The sequence below is a fragment of the Castor canadensis genome, chromosome 17 (assembly GCF_047511655.1).
Source record: "Castor canadensis chromosome 17, mCasCan1.hap1v2, whole genome shotgun sequence".
In the NCBI taxonomy this organism is placed as follows: domain Eukaryota; kingdom Metazoa; phylum Chordata; class Mammalia; order Rodentia; family Castoridae; genus Castor; species Castor canadensis.
The window spans coordinates 7,152,142-7,172,766 of NC_133402.1; the positions used below are offsets into that span (position 1 = coordinate 7,152,142).

Below are 20,625 nucleotides of genomic sequence, written 5' to 3' on the forward strand. Positions count from 1 at the left end.
CCCTCCTCCACAGTCCCCATCAAACTTGATGAGGGACCTCAGCTGTCTCTTCCCCGGCCCTCGCGGCCCCTCCTCCGGGACCCCTAGCTCATCCCGCCGGAGCCCCGCGGAGGCTGGACTCTGCCCCCGCCCCCTTTCCTCCCCCCCTCCCCCCGGGGGCGGTGGCCCGTGGCGGGAGCACCCATTGGCTGAGACGCGAGCGAGGGCCAGGGCCGGTGGTTCTGATTGGCTGGGGCGGCTCGGCGGAGCCTGGGAGTCCGACGAGTCGCTGGGGGAAGCGGAGCAGACGCCAGGCGCAGCCGGAGCGCAGGGCGCGGATCCTGCAGGTCGGAGACCCGCGGATCGGAGCCTGCGGATCGGAACCGAGCCGGGGCCTGGAGGTAAGGGCGAGGCGCCGGGTGGCGAGCGGCGGGTCCTTGCGAAGGGAGCGGAGATGGACTACTTCTGCCCTGCCCCCAGGGAGCAAGAACCGGGCATCTTCTCTCAGAAGCCCGGCCCTCCATCCTCCCAGGACGCAGTCTGCAGCCCCGAAAAGAAAGGGTCTTCCACCCCCCACCTCCTCCCGGGAGCAAATAGCTTCAGAAATGGCACTTCCTCCTGGCCGCAGCTCTAGCGGGTTCGCCCCCTAATTTGCCCCTTGGAATTTGAATGTGACCCCCAATGTGGGTCCAGCCTCCCCAGAAATCTAGAGTGCGCTCATCTCTTTGGGCTCTGATGCGCCTTCTCCAACCCTGAATAAACTAAGTTTGGATCTCTTGCTTCCCCCCGCGGCCCCTTCAGAATGATGAGGGTCTTCTCAGCTCCTAGATAAGTGTTCTTTCCCTCCCCCATCCATGGAAAATGGAAGTCTTGGGAAGTGCGCCCCTCCATAAGACAAGGGCATCCCGGGATAAGACTCTGCAAGTCACACTAACTCCACGCAGACCTCCACTCCCAGATGGACAGTCCCCTCCTATCCCCATCCACCAGAGAGGCCACACCAAAGGCATTCGGGAACTCCCCCCACCGACCCCTTCCTCCAGTAAAGATGTACCAGGAGGGGCTTTCACACTCAGCAACAGGACAAGGGTCTGGCCATCTACCCATGCCTGACCAAGTCATCTACCAGGTTCTAATCCTTTCACCCAAATCCCACCTACTGACACCCCACTCCCACCCCTACCATTTCTTAATCCCACCCTTCCCCATCTCACTGCCCTGCCTCATAATCCACCTCCGCCTACCTTGCCCTCAGTAGCCAGAGATAAGGGTAGAGGAGGTCTAGCAAAAAGGGTCACTAAAACTAACACCCTTATCATTGAAGTCCAGGACCTAGAGACCCTTGGGGGAGCCTCCAAACTCTGAAAACACAGATAGCCTCAAGCAGTAGGCTATCTGCTTTCACCTTTCACACCCCACCTCCACCAGAACACAAAGGGCTGTGTTCAGTGTCATCTCCCTCCCTCCTAGCATTCATCCTTCTCTCAGAGAAGAGGGTACCAGTGCAGAGAGAAGGGCCCTTGGCCCTCTTCCAAGAGCTTGCTCCCCGAGTCTGTCCCCTCCTAGCTCTTGTGGTCATTGCCCGGTGGAATTCCCTGGGCACATGGCCAAGGGAAAGGGATGCTGCGGGGCCCATCCGTTGAGCTGGGGCCACTGTTGGCTTTACTGCTTTGATGAAACTGGACTAAAGGACAGGATGCTGTGACCTGAGGGGCCTCAGAGACGGTTCTCTGGGGGGTCAGGTTAGGAAACAAGGAAGAGGGAAGTGGTGAGTTTTGTCTTGTTCTTTGGAGCTGGGCACCTCGGCGTGGAGTGTGGAAAAGTGTGTTTTATGGGGGCCAAAGAAGCCAGCCCTAGGAAGGGGTGAATGGCTCAGTCTAGAGTCCTTAAGCCTAGAAAGGTTTCAAGATAAGAGACCCTGCCTCTTGGTTTGACAGTTGATTAAAATGAGGCACAAAGAAGGAAAGAGACTTGTTCAAGGTCACCCAGCCAGTGAGTGACAAAGCTGACCCCAGCTCCTAAAGAGCCCATAGGATGCTGGGATCCCCAATACTGGTTCCATTCCTCACGTTGACAAAGGGAACTGCTAGGTGCCATGTCTCCAGTTGTTGGGGAAGCACTGAGGCTCTGAAAGTCACACATCTAGGAAGGGGCAGAGCTAGACAGAGCTGGAACTCAGTGCCACCACCCTGCAGGCGCCTGGTGGAAACCATTCCTAGCTGTGTGCACTACACTGCTCTTCCTGTGTATCTGTGTAGTCTTCTTATGGAACCCAGTGGCAATCTAGACTTCCAAATTCGAGACTGACTCAGGACAGCCGATGCCATCAGTTGAACTACGCTGGAGTAGAGAACCCTGTAGGTGTCTCAATTGTGTGCTCGAGTTTGCTCTCCTAGCTCCCATCCCTGCTGAGCTCCTAGCTAGAGGGTTGCCATTATGCCTCAACACAGAGCAAAGAGCAAAGTTCAAGGTGAAAGTTCAGGGGGGTGAGGGTATTGGTCTCTAACTGCACTTGCTGTGTGATCTTAGGGAATTTTTTTCCCTTTTTTGTTAGTACTGGGGATTGAACCCAGGGCCCTACACATGTTAGGCATGCACTCTCTACCACTGGAGCTATCTGCCCAGCCCTTTTGTTTTTATTTTGCTTTTCAGATAGGGTCTTGCTAATTTTGCCTGGGGTGGCCTTGAATTCAAGATCCTTGTAAATTGCTGGCATTCCATGTGCCGCCACTCCCATCTTGGCTAATGCTTCGCTATTACCTCATCCTCAGAGTAAAGTACACTAATTCTTGTAAAGTGTGTAGCACACAGCTAACGAGTAGAAGCAATTGTTGCAATTTCAAGTGCAACGTCACAAAACCTCTAAAACTGGTGGGATATATGCTTCCAGACAAAACTTGGAACCTGTGTTTTAGAAATCCACCGAGGCACAAAGGCAGTGAACACGCACCGGTTGCTCAGAGGCAGGGTGAGTCTTCCCAGATAGATGCTGCAGTGTGCAGAGTGGACCACACACTCTAAAGCCAGATGGAGCCCAGAGTCAACCATTGGCCACACTGCCTCGGGAACCTTGGGCAAGTCGTTCACCTCTCCGAACCTCAGTTCCTCATCTTTGAATGTGGTCTGGAGGTGGGTGGGCATCAGAGAAGAGATAAGAGGAGGTCCTCAGCCCTGTTGACAATGTGGAGGGGGTCACTCTTGGTTGTGAGACTTGCTTTGCTTTGTGGGATGTTTGACTTCCTTCCCTTCTGCTCCCTGGATAAGCAGCCACTTCTCCTTCAATTCATAGAAAACGTCTCTAACAATTGTACAGTTACACACGGAACGAGAAGGAGAGCACCTCGAGATGATTGGGTGGGGGACAGAATGTCCCTCCTCCCTCTCCAGTGAGGACCACTGGTTTCATACGTGGCCGAGCCCGCTCTCATTCCAAAAGCTCCTTGCTATGGTGTCTGCCTGAGAGGGGGGCGGGGAGGCATCCAGCTGCCCAGCCTCCCAATATTAATGACAATTAGTTCTTCATGTTCCAACAGAACTTCCCATTTCCCAAATGCCGATGTGTGTTACACAAGGCTTCCCATTTTGGAGACACGCAAACCAAGGCTCACCAGGTGAAATGACACCTCTGAGAGTGTCACCCTTTACTTCGCTAGAGGTCAGAGACACGCTCAAGCTGGAAGCGGTCTTAGAACCCACCCATCTCTGGAGCCTTCCTCAGAGGTCACCTGGCTGTCTCTCTCAATGTTCAAACTGCAGTAAGGTCTTTTGGCCCAGCAACCCATGTGCTCAGGAAATGCTCGAATGTTCACGCAGATAATGTAGGAATGCCCACCGTGGGGCTCTGCTGTACCGATAGGGAAAGGCTTATGTTCCAGTGCATGCACGTGGGGACAGGGGCAGTCTTTCTAGGAGAATGAAGTTGGCTTATGTTTCTGCCTGGAAAGGTCTCCAAGGTATATAATATATTGAAAAGTAACAGGATCAATATAAAAGATAATACATAAATATACATGAAAATGGATTGTTAGGGAAGAGGGGATGTGAAAGGTACGCACATATTTACATGGATATGCTCATAGGGGGAGAAGAAAAAGAAGTCTGTAGCCTTGAAATAAACAAAGCACTGGCCAGAGGTTAAGACGCTGGCTTGTACCAGAAGTTGCTGGTGACAGACACTCAGCTCTCAGACCTTCCTGAGCATTATGTCAAGAGACAGGAACCAGAGGCCTGGCAGGTACAGGTGAACTTCCTTCCTGGCCATGGCGGGGAGTCCCTTCACCTGCGTATAGGTGGGTGTGGGTGTCAGACTGGCCTGAGCGAAACTGGGATCCCCCAGCGTCATGCCCTCAGGTCAGTCACCCGTACTTCCCAGAGCCTCCCTTCCCCATCTGTAAAAAGGAAAGCAAATAGGCAATAGTAGAACTGATCTCATTGGGTCATTGGGAAAACTGAATGGAACCTTGTGTTCCAACCCCTGGTACGTAGTCAGTACTTAATTAATGTGAACCTTGGCTTCGATTTACTCACCATGCTTGCTTGACACCATGCCAGGATGCAGGAGACAAAAGTCTCCTGTGTGACAGCTGGGAGCCTGAGGCCTGCAGGAATTCTCAGTGGGCTGGATGGATAGCCACACGTGCACCTCCATGCCTAGCAGGAGCTGCCAGCAGAGAACTTGGGGCAGGGGGCGGGGGTCTGAGGGAAGTGCTCTCCTGCTCCTCCTCCTGGGTCTAACTGTCCTTGCTTGCTCTAGACACCCCAGCTCGGATGGGATGGCAGCATGTGGCCTCTAATTACACATTCCCCCAAGAAGATTGAGGTTCCAAGGGCAAATTGTCCTCCTTCAAAAGCAACTTCAGGCTGGGCACCAATGGTTCACGCCTATAATCATATCTACTCAGGAGGCAGAGATCAGGAGGATTATAGTTCAAAGCGAACCCTGGGCAAATAGTTTGCAAGACCCTATCTTGAAAAAAACCATCACACACCACAAACAGGGCTCAAATGGTAAAAGCACCTGCCTAGCAAGCATGTAGGCCCTGAGTTCAAACCCCAGTACTGTCAAAAAAGAAAAAAAATGCTACTTCAGGGCCCAACTTTTATAGGACATTTTCCTCAACCCTCCCCTGCCCCAAGCCAGGAAAACCATTTCGCCTCTGAACCCCTCTGCCACATACACGCCTCCCAGTCCTCCTTGGGTCCATCATTCCGACTGGGGTTTTCTCCCCTTCCATAAGTCTCTGGCAAGTGGGACTCACACCTGCCTCCTTTGTTCCCTGGTCCCAAATGCACAGCAGGGTACTGGCACATGCAGAGTGAATGAACGCTTACTGAGTGCATAAGTGTTATTTTTATTGTGGGAAGACACAATCAAATCGAGCATTTTAACCATTTTAAAGTACGTAGCATAGTGACATTGAGTATACCACAATACTGAGCATCCATCATCACTACCTAGTTCTAAAGCTTTCCTTTTTTCTTTCTTCTTTTTTTTAATTTGGCAGTATTGAGGATTAAACTCAGGAACTCCCACTTGCTAGGCAAGCATCCTGCCATTTGAGCCACACCCCCAGCCCTGGTTACTTCTTAGTTTATTTTTCAGATAGGGTCACCTATTTTGCCTAAGCTGACCTCAGACCTTGATCCTCCTACCTCTTCCTGCCAAGTAGCTGGGATTACAGGTGTGCACCTCCACACCCAACTAGTTCCCAAACATTTTCATTACCTCATAAGGAAGTTGGATACCCATTAAGTAAACACTCCAAGTTCTTGACAACCATTTTGGCTCCCTGTTTGTATAGATTTGCCTGTGCTGAATATTTCATATAAATAGTCATCCAACATGTGACCTGTTGTGTCTAGCTTCTCCGTGATTTTGCTTGTGTCAATACTTCATTCCTTTTTAGAGCTAAATAATATTCTGTTGCACAGATGCAGCACAGTTTGCTTGTGTGTTCATCAGTTGATGAACACTTTGGTTCTTTCTGCCTTTTGCTATTGTCAATGTACAAGTTTTGGGTTGAAAATCTGTTTTCAATATATGCCCAGGAGTGGAACTGATGGGTCATAGAGTAACTTTTTTTAAGCTTTTGAGGAACTTCCAGACTGTTTTCCACAGTAACAACACCATTTTTTTTATAGTCCCACCAGCAATGGCATTCCAATTTTTCTACACCCTCACCACCATTTATTTTCATCATCTTTATTACATCATCGTTATTATTCCCTACTTACTAGGGAGTGTAAAGTTGTTTCTCACTGTCATTCTCATTTGCAATTACAAACAAATAACAACACTGAGCATGCTCTCATGTGTGTGCTGGTCCTCTGTGTTTATTCAAACCCTTTGCCACTTTTTAGTTGGGCTATTTATCTTTCTATGATGGAGTTATAATATTTACTGGAGTTTGAACTCAGAGCTTCTCGATTGCAAAGCGAGCACTCTGCTGCTTGAGCCACGCCGCCAGCCCATTTTGTTTGATTATTTTGGAGATAGCCCGGGCTAGCCTTGGACCTTAATCCTCTTGATCTTAGCCTCCCAAGTAGCTAGAATTACAGGTGTGATCCACCAGCGCCTGGCAGAATTGTAGTTTTTGTGTCTTCGTGCATTTACATTTTTGCTGAGCTGGCGTAGGTCAGGCACTGCCTTGTGACCTGGTACCCAGTTCTGCGCAGAAGGAACTTGCTGTTTAAGACAGTTTCTCAGCCTCCACATTATCAGCCTCATGGAGTGAGGGGAGCTTTTCTGTGCTTTGTAGATGTTTACAACATCCTTGGTCTCTATTCACTGGACACCAGTAGTACCCCTCCCCCGAGTTGTGACAACCACAAATACCTCCAGACGTTCCAGATGTCCCTTGGAGGACAAAATTGCTGCTGTTTGAGAACTATGGGTTTGGAGGCAGAGATGGACATGGATACCTGTAATTTCCATCAGATCTTTTGTGCCAACAGACGACACAGTAGACGTTTGGAGCACATTTGTTGGATGGTGGATGGGTGGATGGATATGTCCCTTTTGTTGGTTGGACAGATTGATGGATGAGTGTGTGAATGGATGGATGAGTGAGTGCAATTTATAAGGGCTGGACGTGTGCCTGAAGCTCCCCTGAGGAAAACAAAACACAGTTCTTCCAAACGGAATATTCTGTCTCTTTCTCTGCTCAGCACAAACTTTAGCATCAGAACCCTTGGAGGACTTGTTGAGATTGAGGCCTGGTTAGCTGGGTGCCAGTGGCTCACACCTCTAATTCTAGCTACTCAGGAGGCAGAGATCAGCAGGATCAAGGTTCAAAGCCAGCCTGGGCAAATAGTTTGTGAGACCCTATCTCGGAAAAAACCCAACACAAAAAAAGGACTGGAGTGGCTCACAGTGAGTTCAAACTCCAGTACCACAAAAAAAAAAAAAAAAAAGAAAAAAGATTAAGGTTTTAATCAACACTCAGGAGGACCATGAGTTCAAGGCAAACCTGGGCCATATAATAAGACCCTATGTTTAAAAAAAAAAGAAGGCAGAGATTAATAAGGCAACTCACCAGAATTTATGACTCGCCAGATGCTCCCAACTCAGCGTTCATGTCCTTTGGGAACCCTGGACCAGCCTCCACCCCAACAATCTGTTAATTCTCAGCCTTAACTGCATCTTCCATTCATTGCTAATACCTATTGCGTTGGACTTTTACAACACGCCACAAATCTGTCCCTCAGCTGCAATGAGAATCCTTTCAAAACTGGGACTCACAGTTCCAGTAGTGTCTTGCTACTCGCAGTGTGGGCACTGCACCATCTGGGAGCCGGTCAGAGTGCAGAATTGGGCTGAGTGTGGCTCAGGTGTGGAGTGTTTGCTAAACACTCTGGGCTCCATCCTCAACACTGCAGAAGATAAGAAGGAAAACGAAGGAAGGAAGGAAGGAGGGAAAAACAAGAAGGAATCTTGGGCCCCTCCCAGGCCTACAGAATGCTGATCTACACCTAGCATGGTTATGAGAGGGCGTGTTGAAGTTTGGGAGGCTGAGCCACCTGTACCCATCACACCCAGACCTGGCCCTGCTGGCTTTGCTGATGAGTGACATTGGTGGTCTCTTACCCAGTGAGCGGGTGGGGTCTGGAGATATCTGAGCTGACCTTGTTTTACCAGGTGGGGGGTACAGGCCCAGAGGGGCAGTCCCTTGCTCAAGGTCACAGGATGACCATGAAGGAGAGGAGAGAGATCTGACTAAGGCAGAGTGAGATCCAGAGAGGGTGATGTGCCACAACCTGGGCAGGTGAAAGTGAGGAGTGGCTGGGGGTTGGGGGAGGGGGGCATTCCAAAGCAACCAGCTTCATTCTCCAAGAGTGAAGAACTAGGAAATGACTTAATGACTTAAAGATGTTTGAAAAACAGGAACGGAAGTTGTATTCTTTGCTTTATTCAGCAAGGATGTCTTGGGTGCTTAGGTGTGGAACATCGCTGTCTGGAATACAGCGTGGCACTAAGGAAATGCTACCTCCTTCTCGGTGGTCTATCAGTAGGGGGCAGACGCGCAAATTTGACATTCATTTATTAAGAGTGTGTTCAGCTGAGCATGGTGGTGCTCGCTCATAATCCCAGCTACTCAAGAGATGAAGAGGTTAGGATTAATTTTTGAGGCCAGTCCAGGCAAAATTAGTCTCAGAAAAACAGAACAAAATGAAACAAAACAAAACGCAGGCACGGTGGTGCACACCTGTTATCCCAGCTACTTGGAAGACATTGGTAGGAGGATCAAGGTCCAAGGCTAGCAGGGCAAAAAAAGTGTTTACTTATTGCACGGATTTCATGTGCTATATCCAGGACTCGTGTGTGTGTGTGTGTGTGTGTGTGTGTGTGTGTGTGTGTGTGTGAGAGAGAGAGAGAGAGAGAGAGAGAGAGAGAGAGAGAGAGAGAGATGGCTACCAGACCAGAGCATCCCTGGGCTAGCTGCAGGACCCATAAACAAACTGGAAAAAGACTACCCGTCCCTGCCCCTTGGGATGCTAGAAAGTAAATTTCAGGAGTAAAAGTCAGGGAAAAAAAAATGAGAAAGATATTCTGAGCAGATAGAGCACTGGGAACAGGCCCAAAGAGTTCATAGAAACCCATTATAAGAAATCTTCAGGGAAAAAAGAAAGGATAAAATCATGACTCTCGTACAAATAGAAAATGAACCCTTGTCGAGTTTATTAAGCAGATGTTACAACCAGTTCAAAGGAAAAGCCAAATTCAGCTCAAATGCGCACAAAGTGAAGAAAGGTCATGAAATTTGAATGGAGACCAAGTGGTCAGACAAGGCAGAGTTGCTTGTCTGTCACGTGTCCGTAAGTTACAAAGGAGTTAGAAAAAAAAATAGCTCTAATATAATGAGCAGGGCTGAAATCAGAGAACCCAAAGCTATGTGTTGTCAGTAGACAAGGCATGGTTTTTCCATTGCCATGCAACATTTTTTTATTTTCCTTTTTTTTTAACGGTACTGGGATTTGAACTCAGGGCTTCATACTTGCTACACAGGCACTCTCCCACTTGAATCACTCCACCGGTGTTGGGTATTTTTGAGATAGGGTCTTGTAAACTATTTGCCCTGGCTGGCCTCGAACTGTGATCCTCCTGATCTCAGCCTCCCAAGGAGCTCAAATGAAGGCGTGAGCTACTGGTGCCCAGTGACATGTAACGTTTTTCTTCCTATAAATCAATGTTCTGAGAATGGGGAGGCCTTTGGTGAGGCATGGGGTGGGTGAGACGTGGAGAGGGGGACTGACTGTGACCAGCTAGCCAGGTGAGCCATGGTGATTGGCCAGAGAACCATGGGGAACCATGGCAGGGTTTTAAGCAGGCAGTGTCGTGATTTTATTAGTACTTCAGAAATCCTTTTGGAAACTGGGCAGGGGGCAGACAGTTAGTCACCTTCTCCCACTGGACTCCACCTTGGAATCCAGTTCCATGAGGGAAGCCAGCCAATCCCAGAGGCAAATAGCTGGCCTTCCAGCAAAGGCCTTTAAGACCTTAAAACTTCTTTGGGGCAAGGTTGGCAGAGCACCAGCCAAAAGAGCACCTCAGACGCTGGGCTATTCTGTGCAGGAACAAAGGCTACCTCTCCTCCCCTTGTCCAGAGCTGTAAATATCTCTGCGCTGGCTTGCAGGCCGAGCGCTGTTGTGGGGACAGGCTGGAAATGAGCACACCGAGGAGCATTTGCGCAAATTCCTGCCAGCATGTGAATTTGCATGCCTGGCATCCTGCCACAGCCCTCAGTGCACCATCCTCTGAGGGACTGAAAGCAGAGCCACACACAGACGAGCGTGGACATTCCGACCTAGGGACAGGTTCCAGGAAAGCTTCAGAGCAGAGCTGGCAGGGTAACACTAAGTAGAAGAACAAGAGGAAACATTCAGGGGACCCTGACCCCATTTTCGTCATACTGACAAGACCTTTGAACAGAGCAGGAACCATTGTTCTAAAAGCTTTCCATCGCTCACAACCCAATGAGGTAAGACTGACCAGATTCCAGAGACAGGAAATTACCAGCTCAGAAAAGAAGACCAGTGTGCCAGGTCTCACAGTAAGAGTGGCACCTGTAGAGAGAAACCTAGACTTAAAGTCTCTGAGCCCGGGCCTCCCCGTGCTAAGCCACGTGGACCTCTCTGGATATGGCCACCACTCTTTCTGGCCTCAGGGGACTCATTCATCAATGGGAGAAAGAATGTCCTTTTCCCTGATGATCACAGCAGAGTTGTGAAGGACCAGCTGTCACAGCAAATGCAAAAGCAGGACCAAAAATTCAAAAATGGCCAGACATGATGGCACACACCTGGAATTCCAACACTCTGGAGGCAGAGGCAAGAGGATAGCAAGTTTGAAGCCAGCCTAAGCTGCCTAGCAAGATTCTGTCTCATAAAAACAAAAACAAACAAACAAAACATGAAAATTTAAAATGCTGAGCAAAACCGGTAGAGTGTGGAGCAGGTATGTAAGGGTCCATAATGCTGCAGGATGTGGGGTGCAAATGCACATGCACCCCTATTTGTGGTCAGGGCTTTGAGGGACGTGGGTACTTGCTTCTTGTCTAGTAAAGCAGAGTAGCTGCAAAAGGGAAGTGGTGCCACAGGCTCACAGATAGCCGGGTTTGGTCCACTTTGGTTTTTGCCCTTGAGAGGATTCGGTAGTGGGTCCCCTGGGAGAGATGGAAAAAGGTGGTCCTGAGGTGGTGACCGCCAGCTGGCTGCAAAGTGTTTGCCAAGAGTTCTTGGCCGTCCGTCTGCCTGCTCACAGCCAGGAGCTTTGGTCTTGGGTCCCACTCTTCTGGCTTCTTCAGAAACTGAACAGCCTGACACATTTGCTTGGGCTTCATGCTAACAATGCAGATAGTCTGGCAGACCCCATGCGGTGCAGCCCTGAAAGCCTGCTGTGACTTGGGGTAGGGTCTGTTTCGTAGATCTATGGGGCTAAGGAAAAAGCCCCATATTTGGAAAACATCTGTGCTGCCCCGAGGCCAAATGGCTTCTCTCTAGACCACAGTCTTCGTGTCTGTAAAATAGATGGCAGGACACAGGCTCCGTGTGAGAGTCAGGAAGATGCTTTAGATAACAGCAGTAAAGAAGCAGCAGCTGAACCAGTGACGTATGGCCCTTAGAAGCTGCCTTCCAGGACTTAGCCAATGCTGCAGGTTCACACCTGTGTTGGTTGAGAGGCGCGTCCCCATGGGGGCCTGAAACTCTTAGCAGTTGCCATATTATACAAGCTTCCTCCCTACGGGAACGGCACACATTCATGAATTCACACTGTTGCTGAATATGGTATACCACAGGGCGCTGCGTTTGTCCAGGCCAGCTACCCGCACATCTAGCTTGAGGGACCAAGCAAATAGGCATACCTCTCACTCTTTGCGGCAGGGTTTGGCCACCTGCCAAGTTAATGGCTCTTCCCCCATTACACTTCAGGGGAGATTTGCTGAACTCAGACTTTTGAAAGATCCAAAGGTATTGCATCTTAGGTGATAGCAGACTGGACCTGAATTTCACCCAAGACTGGTAATCTTTAACCTGGAGAAGGTGATAAGTGGTGTCATGCTCCTCTTCCAGGGCTGCTGGGAATAATCCCAACAAAGGTTCAGCTGGGGCTGTAGGCTGCCCCTCCAGTGTCCACTCCCCCAACATGCAGGGCTCAGGGAGGCCTGGGTGGGAGCTTGCCACATAGAGGCAGACCCTGAGAGCTGAGCCGCGATTCAGAGGCAGTTTTTAACTGGGGCAAAAGGGCACGGGAAGCCCTTGGACTGGTTTCTGTTCTGAGCACTTTGCACATATCAATCATTTAACCCTGCAGCAGCCCTCAAGGAAGTTTCTGTTCTCGTCAACAAACAAGGAAACTGTGGCACAGAGAGGCAAAGAAATCTAACTCCAAAATTATATGCGGTCAAAATCCCTGTTTCTCTTGTTAGAGGTATTTGAGGGAAGAGCTGGGGATATGGCTCAGTGATAGAGTGCTTGCCTAGCATGGGCAAGGCCCTGGGTTTGATCTTCAGCACCACAGAAAATGAAGAGAGAGAGAATTGTTGGAGGGTATCAGCCCAGAGACTCAGCCCCTCCTAGTATGGGCAGCTCACCTGTCTTTCACAGAGAGTCTTCCTGGTGCCTAGTCTTAGTTGCCTGCCTCTCTTTGGGGAAGCCATTTCCCAGGTCCCCTTCTCACCTGGCTTTACTATTTTGTTGTAATTCTCCATTCATTTATCTCAGGCATCCCTTGAGGATGTAAGGTGTCCAGCATCATCCCTGGATCAAGCATAAATTGAACATGTGATCAGTGTTTGTTGAATGAATATGTGACTATGTTATTTAGATTAACTCTCTCAAGAGAAGTTTTCAAGAAGGTTTGGTGTATATTTAGATCCTGAATTTGCTTGGAGGAATTTGCTTTATTTTACCTTGCCTTTCTTTGCATAACCTTTTTGTTTTGAGATCAGTGTCAGTTCCTACACAAGTATAAGAAATAACACAGAGAGATCCCATGGACCCTTCATCTTACCAACTGTATCACAGCCAGAAAACTGACCCTGATACAGTCCACCCATCTTACTTGGAATGCCTTCATTTTGCATGCATTCACCTTGCACGTTCATTTTGTATCTATATATCTATATATAGATATATATATCTGTTTTTGTTATTCTTGGTGGTGCTGGGATCAAACCCAGGCCAGGCATGCTATGCACACATTTTTTTTTCATTTTTCTTTTATTATTCATATGTGCATACAAGGCTTGGTTCATTTCTCCCCCCTGCCCCCACCCCCTCCCTTACCACCCACTCCACCCCCTCCCGCTCCCCCCCCTCAATACCCAGCAGAAACTATTTTGCCCTTATCTCTAATTTTGTTGTAGAGAGAGTATAAGCAATAATAGGAAGGAACAAGGGGTTTTGCTGGTTGAGATAAGGATAGCTATATAGGGCATTGACTCACATTGATTTCCTGTGCGTGGGTGTTACCTTCTAGGTTAATTCTTTTTGATCTCACCTTTTCTCTAGTTCCTGGTCCCCTTTTCCTATTGGCCTCAGTTGCTTTAAGGTATCTGCTTTAGTTTCTCTGCATTAAGGGCAACAAATGCTAGCTAGTTTTTTAGGTGTCTTACTTATCCTCACCCCTCCCTTGTGTGCTCTCGCTTTTATCATGTGCTCATAGTCCAATCCCCTTGTTGTGTTTGCCCTTGATCTAATGTCCACATATGAGGGAGAACATACGATTTTTGGTTTTTTGAGCCAGGCTAACCTCACTCAGAATGATGTTCTCCAATTCCATCCATTTACCAGCGAATGATAACATTTCGTTCTTCTTCATGGCTGCATAAAATTCCATTGCTATGCACACATTTGAGTACTAAGCCACATTCCCAGCCCCCATGTTGCACGCTTTTAAATAACAATTGCCATTGTCACAGTGGTGCTGGTGAAAACCAGAGGTAACACCATCTCAGGGCCACACAGAGCTTGGGTCTGTGAGTCCTGGAAGGGAGGCCATGGATGGTGAGGCCAGGATCCCTGCAGGGCCTGGCTGGCTGAGAGCCTGACACCTGGAGAGCAGTTTCTCAAGAAATATTGGGAACTTAGAGTACAAGAAAGAGTAAAGACACATCATGATGACCCACTCGTCACAATGGGCTAAAAACTGCCTCACTAAGGCACAAGGACGGTGTGGAGGACCACGTGGTTTTAGGAGAATTTAAGGTGCCGTCTAGCAAATCCCCCAGTGCACCTCTGTCCTCCACCTTCCGCATTACAGACTTTTGTCTTCACTGAGTCCCACCTTGTTTACGGGTTCAAATCCCAGGTTGGCTGCTTCCCAGCAGTGAAACCCAGGGCAGGTTAGTTAAACTTTGTGCTTCATCTGTAAAACGGGGGTAACAATCATACCGACCTCAAGGGCATTGTGAAGGTTGAAGGAGGGAGGATGTTCAGCAGGCCTCATCCAGGGGTAATACTTGGTGAATTTCACCATTATTCTCGATAGCCATTACCTCTTTAAATTAAAATGGTGTGCTTAATTACTGAGCTTCCTCTGAAGCAGCCATGTCCCAGCAGTCACAGGTCTGTTCTGGCTTATTTTTTTCTTAATACACATTAAAATAAAAGCATTACCTACCATTAAGACAAACATTTACTTATGTGCCGTCTATGATTTTGTCTTGAGAAATGCATTTCAAGACCCTGGAATCCAAAGCTGGGTGTGATGGTGCTCACCTATAATTCCAGCCACTCAGGAGGCAAAGATAGGAGGATCAAGGTTCCAGGCCAGCCCCAGGCAAAGAAACCCTCTATAAAAAGAAACTAAAATCAAAAAGGACTAAGAGCATGCCTCAAGTGGTAGAGGTCCTGCTTAGCAAGCACGAAGCCCTGAGTTCAATCCCCAGTACCACAAAAAAACAAAACAAACAAACAAACAAAAAACACCCTGGGATCCAAAGTCACTTGTGGATGACTTTGGTGTGTTTGGGCAGGTCACAGGACTCTGGACCTCAGTTTCCTCATATGAAGAATGGGCCTGAGATTGTAGCCTGCCTCGCAGAATGCATTGTGAGATTTTGGTTGTCACAGCACAGGGCTTGTCCCTCCAGAGATGCCACCCTGTTCCTACACGCGCTGTCTCCATGGCACCACACATTTTTATTTTTCTTCTCTGAGTCTTGTCTTTTCAGTCTCTCAAGTAGAAGAGTTGGATAAGACCTCCTTGAGGTTTTTATCCAGATTTGAAAGTGAGTTAAGGTTCCTGGTTGTCACAGCCACTCTGCTAAAGGTGCAGCTTGTATTCCAGCCAAATGATGGAGTTAGCTGTGACAGGTGCATTTGCAAGGCTCAGACATCCCTGGAGTAACTTCACATTCTGTCTTCAGCTAGGTCCAGGCAGGCATTCATGGGCAGAGAAGGAAACAGAGCAAAAAGGAAAATCCAGCAGGTCATCTCAGTTCTAATTTGGGGCCCTTGGGCACTGTCACCTGGGAACATAACCAGGACCCAGGTCTCTGTGAGCACAGTTCTTTGTTCTGAGTCTCCTTGAGTCAGAAATGAAGAGTCCCAGCTCTGTCTGAGGATGTCCTGTGGGAATAACAGTGTCAAGGTGATGCCACATGGTTTGAGTCTCCAAGACCTCCCCACACCTGAGCTTTCATTGTGGGAGAGAGAGAGGAGGACTGAGAGATTTCTGATAAGAGACTGGAATGAGAAGCAGATGGTTTCCTGTGCTTGTGATAAGAGCCTGGCGCCTTGCTGTACTTTTAATTTCCTGCAAGAGCCAAATGATCATCAAGATTGCTCTTCTCTGCCTCTGCAGAACACCTCGAAGCACTGTGCTTGTGATTCTGCAGAAAGATAGCCACCCAGACAGCGATGGGTTCAAATCCCAACTACCACTCTCTTGCTGCAAGAGCAGAGGCAGGTTCTGCTCTGAGCCTGAGTTTCCCCACCTGCAAAATGGCACCACCATGGCATGACAAGGCATTTAAGAGTGTCGGTGATGTCTGGGACCAGTTAGCATAGGGTGCATGTAGGTGAAGCCTAACTCACCAACGGTCCCTTCAGCTTCCTTTTTGCCTCAGTTTTCTCATCTGCTAAGTGGGAAGGAATTTTCCCGGTCATGGAGAGATGCTAAGTCTCAAAACAAATAGCACTTACGGTCTGTAGAGAAACAGAGCAATCATCAGTTGAAACTATGAAGCTTAATTACCTGCCATTCCTTGGAGCAGAGCAGCAAACACAAGGAGTGGACAGTCAACCATGTCCAGAGTCTCAGAGTTGGAGACCACAGGGACATCTCTGAGCTGATGGAGTCTACACAAAGTCCCTTTGCCTGATGATTGAAGCCCCTCCCCGGCAATGTCGATAAGATGTCTAGCCTTTGGAGCCCATCCTGTGCCAAGCAAGGAGTTTTCCCAGTCACTGAGCCAAAGTTGCCCTTCTGGTTATTTCTTTTCCACTTTGCAGATTGTACAAAGCAGAGCCTGGACTTGAACCTAGGGATGAGTGTCCAACTCAGGCCTGTGACCCCAGAGCCCTGTTTCCTCTGTCACCCTGGCTCCTTTTGCCACATTGCCTAGGACTCAGCACAGTGCTGGCACACAGCAGGTGTAGGCAAGTGTGACCAGGTGAGGGAGGCCCCCTCTGCCCGGGCACTCTCTGGAAGTTTGGGGATCAGCGATCTGACTAGAGTTCTTGAGTCCTGGCCAGCCCTTCTTGTCTGCAGATTCTGATGGCATTATGGGGCCATTTGGGGAGGCTCTGGGAACAGACCTGAGAAGCCTGGTCTTGGACAAGCTGTCCCTGTCTCCTGTGGATGGAACTCTTCAGCATGAGTCATCACTGCTGGTTTAGTTTTTCCTCCTAGACCATTGTCCCGGTGCTCCATTCCCAGGGGTGACTCTGTCCTGAGAACTTTCAACATTCAATGTGTCACTGTCTGGTGTAACTCACATTGAATGTGAATGTGAGGTGAACAAGGGAGGCAGAGGAACTTGAGTGCTGGTGGAGGAGACCAAGGAACAAAACAATGAATAAAATGCAAATTAAATATGGCGACTGGAAGTAGTAGGGCTGCTTTGAAGTGGAGAATCAGAGGAGGCCTCACAGAAGGGGTGGTGTTTAACATCAGGAAGGAATGCTGCTGTCAGAGCCTCAGGAAGCTTACTCCAGGAAGGGGCCTAGCAGGTGCACAGAGGGCCCACACCAATGAGAGGGTCAGGTTCTAGCTAGAAGGTTGAGTTTTACTCTTTGCAACCTGAGGCCTTTGGTAGGTTTACAAGAAGGGAGTAATATAATGTGTTCTGCTTTAATATAATCCTTCTGCTGGGTGCTGGTGGCTCACGCCTATAATCCTAGCTATGTGGGAGGCTGAGATCAGGAAGATTGGGGTTCATTGCCAGCCTGGGCAAATAGTGAGACCCCATCTTGAAAATAACCAAAGCAGGTCATTCTCACTCTAGAGGTGACCCACTTTCAGTCTGTTGAAAGTGTATTCCTTTTCTAACAAACTTTCCTGTTACTTTTACCATTGAGAGAGAGAGAGAGAGAGAAAGAAAGAGAGAATAACCAGAGGAAAATGGACTAGAGGTATGGCTCAAGCTTTGCAAGCACAAAGCCCTAAGTTCAAACTCTAGTCCCTCCAAACAAACAAAATCTCTCTGGCTACCCCATGCACAGTGGATGGAAGGCAGACAGGGGGCTCTCAGGAGGAATGCCACAGTAGTCCAGCGCGGGAGGGAGGGTGGAAGGTGGCGACTTGGATTTGGGTAGAAGTGGGAGGATCTGAAAATGACCACAGTGAACTCTGGACATGAGAGTGCTGTCAGCACCTGGGTGGATATCTGTGCCAGTGTGGTGGAGGTACAAGCTTGAGCTCCCTGTATCTGTTTGGCAAGATTGTCATAAATATTCATTGAGATAGTGCAGTGTGCCCTCTGTTTCCACAGGCTGCACCCAATCTCACATCAAAAATATTCAGAAAAGATCGGGCATCGGTGGTCATACCTGTAATTGCAGCTACTCAGGAGACAGAGATCAGGAGAATTGCGGTTCAAAGGCCAGCCCTGGGCAAATAGTTCGCAAGACCCTATCTTGAAGAAAACCTATCACAAAAAGAAAGGGCTGGCAGAATGGCTCATGTGGTTAGAGCACCTGCTTAGCAGGCGTAAGGCCCTGAGTTCAAACCCCAGTGACACACACACACACAAAAATTCAGAAAAGAAATTCTGACCATATATAGACTGTTTTTCTTATTATTCACCAAGCAATACATTAGAACAGCTATTTACATAGCATCTACATTGTGTTGGTATTCTAAGTAAGAAGATTTGAGGTATATGGGTGGATGCACACAGGTTATATGAGAAAGCTGCATCATTTCATATAAGGGACTTGAGCATCCATAGATTTTGGTGTCTAAGGGATTTCTCTGGGCCCCCCCCACCCACGAATACCCAGGACAACTGTTCAGTCCCTTCCTAGGACTGCTGCTATGACTAATCACCACTACCTGGAACACTCAAAGCAGTGCAAATGCATTCTCATACACTTCTGGAGGCCAAAAGTCCAAAATCAAGGTGTTACCTGGGTCCTGCTCTCTCTGAAGGTGGGAGGCTTCCAGCCTTGTCTGTTGCCAGAGGAAGAATTGAGAGTATCTGAGCCCAAGTTCTTGTCCAGCTATTCCTTTGCTGCCCCTCGCCTTGTGGCCCCTAAAGATCACCCCATCATAGCTCCCTGTGAGAGGAGAGGAGAAGGAATTGGGCAGATTGGTGAGGGGCTGACAGACAAGTGGGCAAACTGGGGCAAGGTCCCTGTTTCTTCTCTCCTTAAAGCCACCATTAAGGAGGTATGACTCCCATTTCCAGGAAGCTGAGGTTCAGAGAGGTTAGGTCACCTGCAGAGCAAACAGGTGATGGCTGGAAGAACTTGTTGGCACTATTGCTTTCTGGGCAAGGCCTCACCAAGGCACTTGCTCCATTACACAAATTCCCAGCGCCACTATAACACATAGTAGCTTCAAGCAACAATCGAGCATTCTTTTCTCTCACTTCTGTAGATTGACTGGGCTCAGCAGGGTGGTTTCTGGCATGGAGTTTGTCACGCAGCTATGGGCCATTTACAGCTAAAGCTGGAGTCTTCTGAAGGCTCGCCTTGGTGGATGTCCAAGGTAGTTTCACCCTTAGATGAAACTAAGCACCTTAGTGCTCCCCAACTTCTCTCTTTACCCATGGTCTCATCCTCCAAGTCTCTCTATGCGGCTTGGGCTTCTTGGGGCTCAGAAACCTCAGAGCAGTTCCTTTCATCGTAGAAGTGATCATCAAGAGGCAGGAAGTGGGAACTGCCAGTGCTATTCAAGACTGTGTTGGGAGCTGGCAGGACATCACTTCCACCATATTGGTTTTGTTAACATCTGTATTAAGATATAACTCATGCACTTAAGTAATTTGCCTGTTTAAAGTTCAAGTCATTAAATTCAGCCATTCAATGATTCTTAGAGTTTTACATTATTTTTAAAGTCGTGGTAAAGTATATATTATATCAAATTTGTTGTTTTAATTTGTACACTGAGCATTAGTTGCATTCACACTGGTGTATAACCATTGTCCCCATGTATTTCCAAAGCTTTTCATCACCCCAGACAGAAACTCTGCAGCCATTCAGCAATTACTCCCCTTTCCCTACCCCTGCCAGCAACTTCAGGTAACTTCTATTCTGTCTCTACAGATGTGTCTGTTCATGTAAGTGGAATTATACAATATTTGTCCTTTTGTGTGTTGCTCGTTTCATTTTGCGTCATGTCACCCATGACCCCACGATCCATGTTGTAGCATGGATCAGAATTTGTTTCTTTTTAGTTCAAACCCCAGTACCACCAAAATAATATTTTATTTCTTTTTGAGGCTGAATGACATTCCATTGTACCTAAAGATCACATTTGTTTTCTCCATTCACACATGGATGGCCTCTTGAGTTTGCCACCATGTTTTGGCTATTGCAAATGATGTTGTAAATGTGAACATTCGAGTAAGTGTTTGAATCCCTTGGGACAGGCACTTAAGAGTGGAATTGCTGAGTCCCATGGTAACTCTTATCTCCAACTTCTTGGGAACTGCCAAAGTATTTTCCAGAGTGCCACATAGTGGTGGCCCAAGTGATGACAGAGCCTCTGCAGATCCAGTAGGTCGAGAGATAGATGCCTCCTCCTGATGGAAAGAGACAGGGTCACAGAGGGAAGAGAGGGGGGAGAAGAAATACTGTTGCCACCATCTTTGGGACATGCATTCTGTCATGCTGAATACTGATCATTCATTTATTCTTTCAGTGAAAATTTCTTTTTTTTTTTATTGATACCAGGGCTTGAACTCAGGGCCTACACCTTGAACCACTCCACCAGCCCATTTTTTGTGAACGATTTTTTTCAAGATGGGGTCTGGCAAACTATTTGCCTGGGCTGGATTCAAACTGCAATCCTCCTGAGTAGCTAGGATTACAAGCATGAGCCACTGGCACCTGGCTAAAGTGAATACTTCTAGATGCTCAGGTACCATGCCAGGTGCGGGGAGTACAGACATGAGTATTTTCTTGCCCTTGTACCTTACAAGTACTTAGAGAAGAGCCATTAGTTAAATTATGAAATTCATTTTGAGGAAAGGAGA

General features: G+C 48.2%; 1 protein-coding gene across 2 annotated transcripts in view; it reads left to right on the forward strand.

Annotated features, from left to right (window-relative positions):
• The first annotated feature begins 243 nt into the window (after window positions 1-243).
• The window catches only part of Abat (4-aminobutyrate aminotransferase), a 98,605-nt gene continuing 78,223 nt past the window's right edge, over window positions 244-20,625 (forward strand). Inside the window, exon 1 of one of the 2 annotated variants that reach the window (XM_020178640.2) lies at window positions 244-380. The gene's annotated coding sequence lies outside the window, so the exon portion shown is untranslated. The remainder of the gene's footprint in view (window positions 381-20,625) is intronic. The other variant, XM_074060456.1, reaches the window with a different exon arrangement.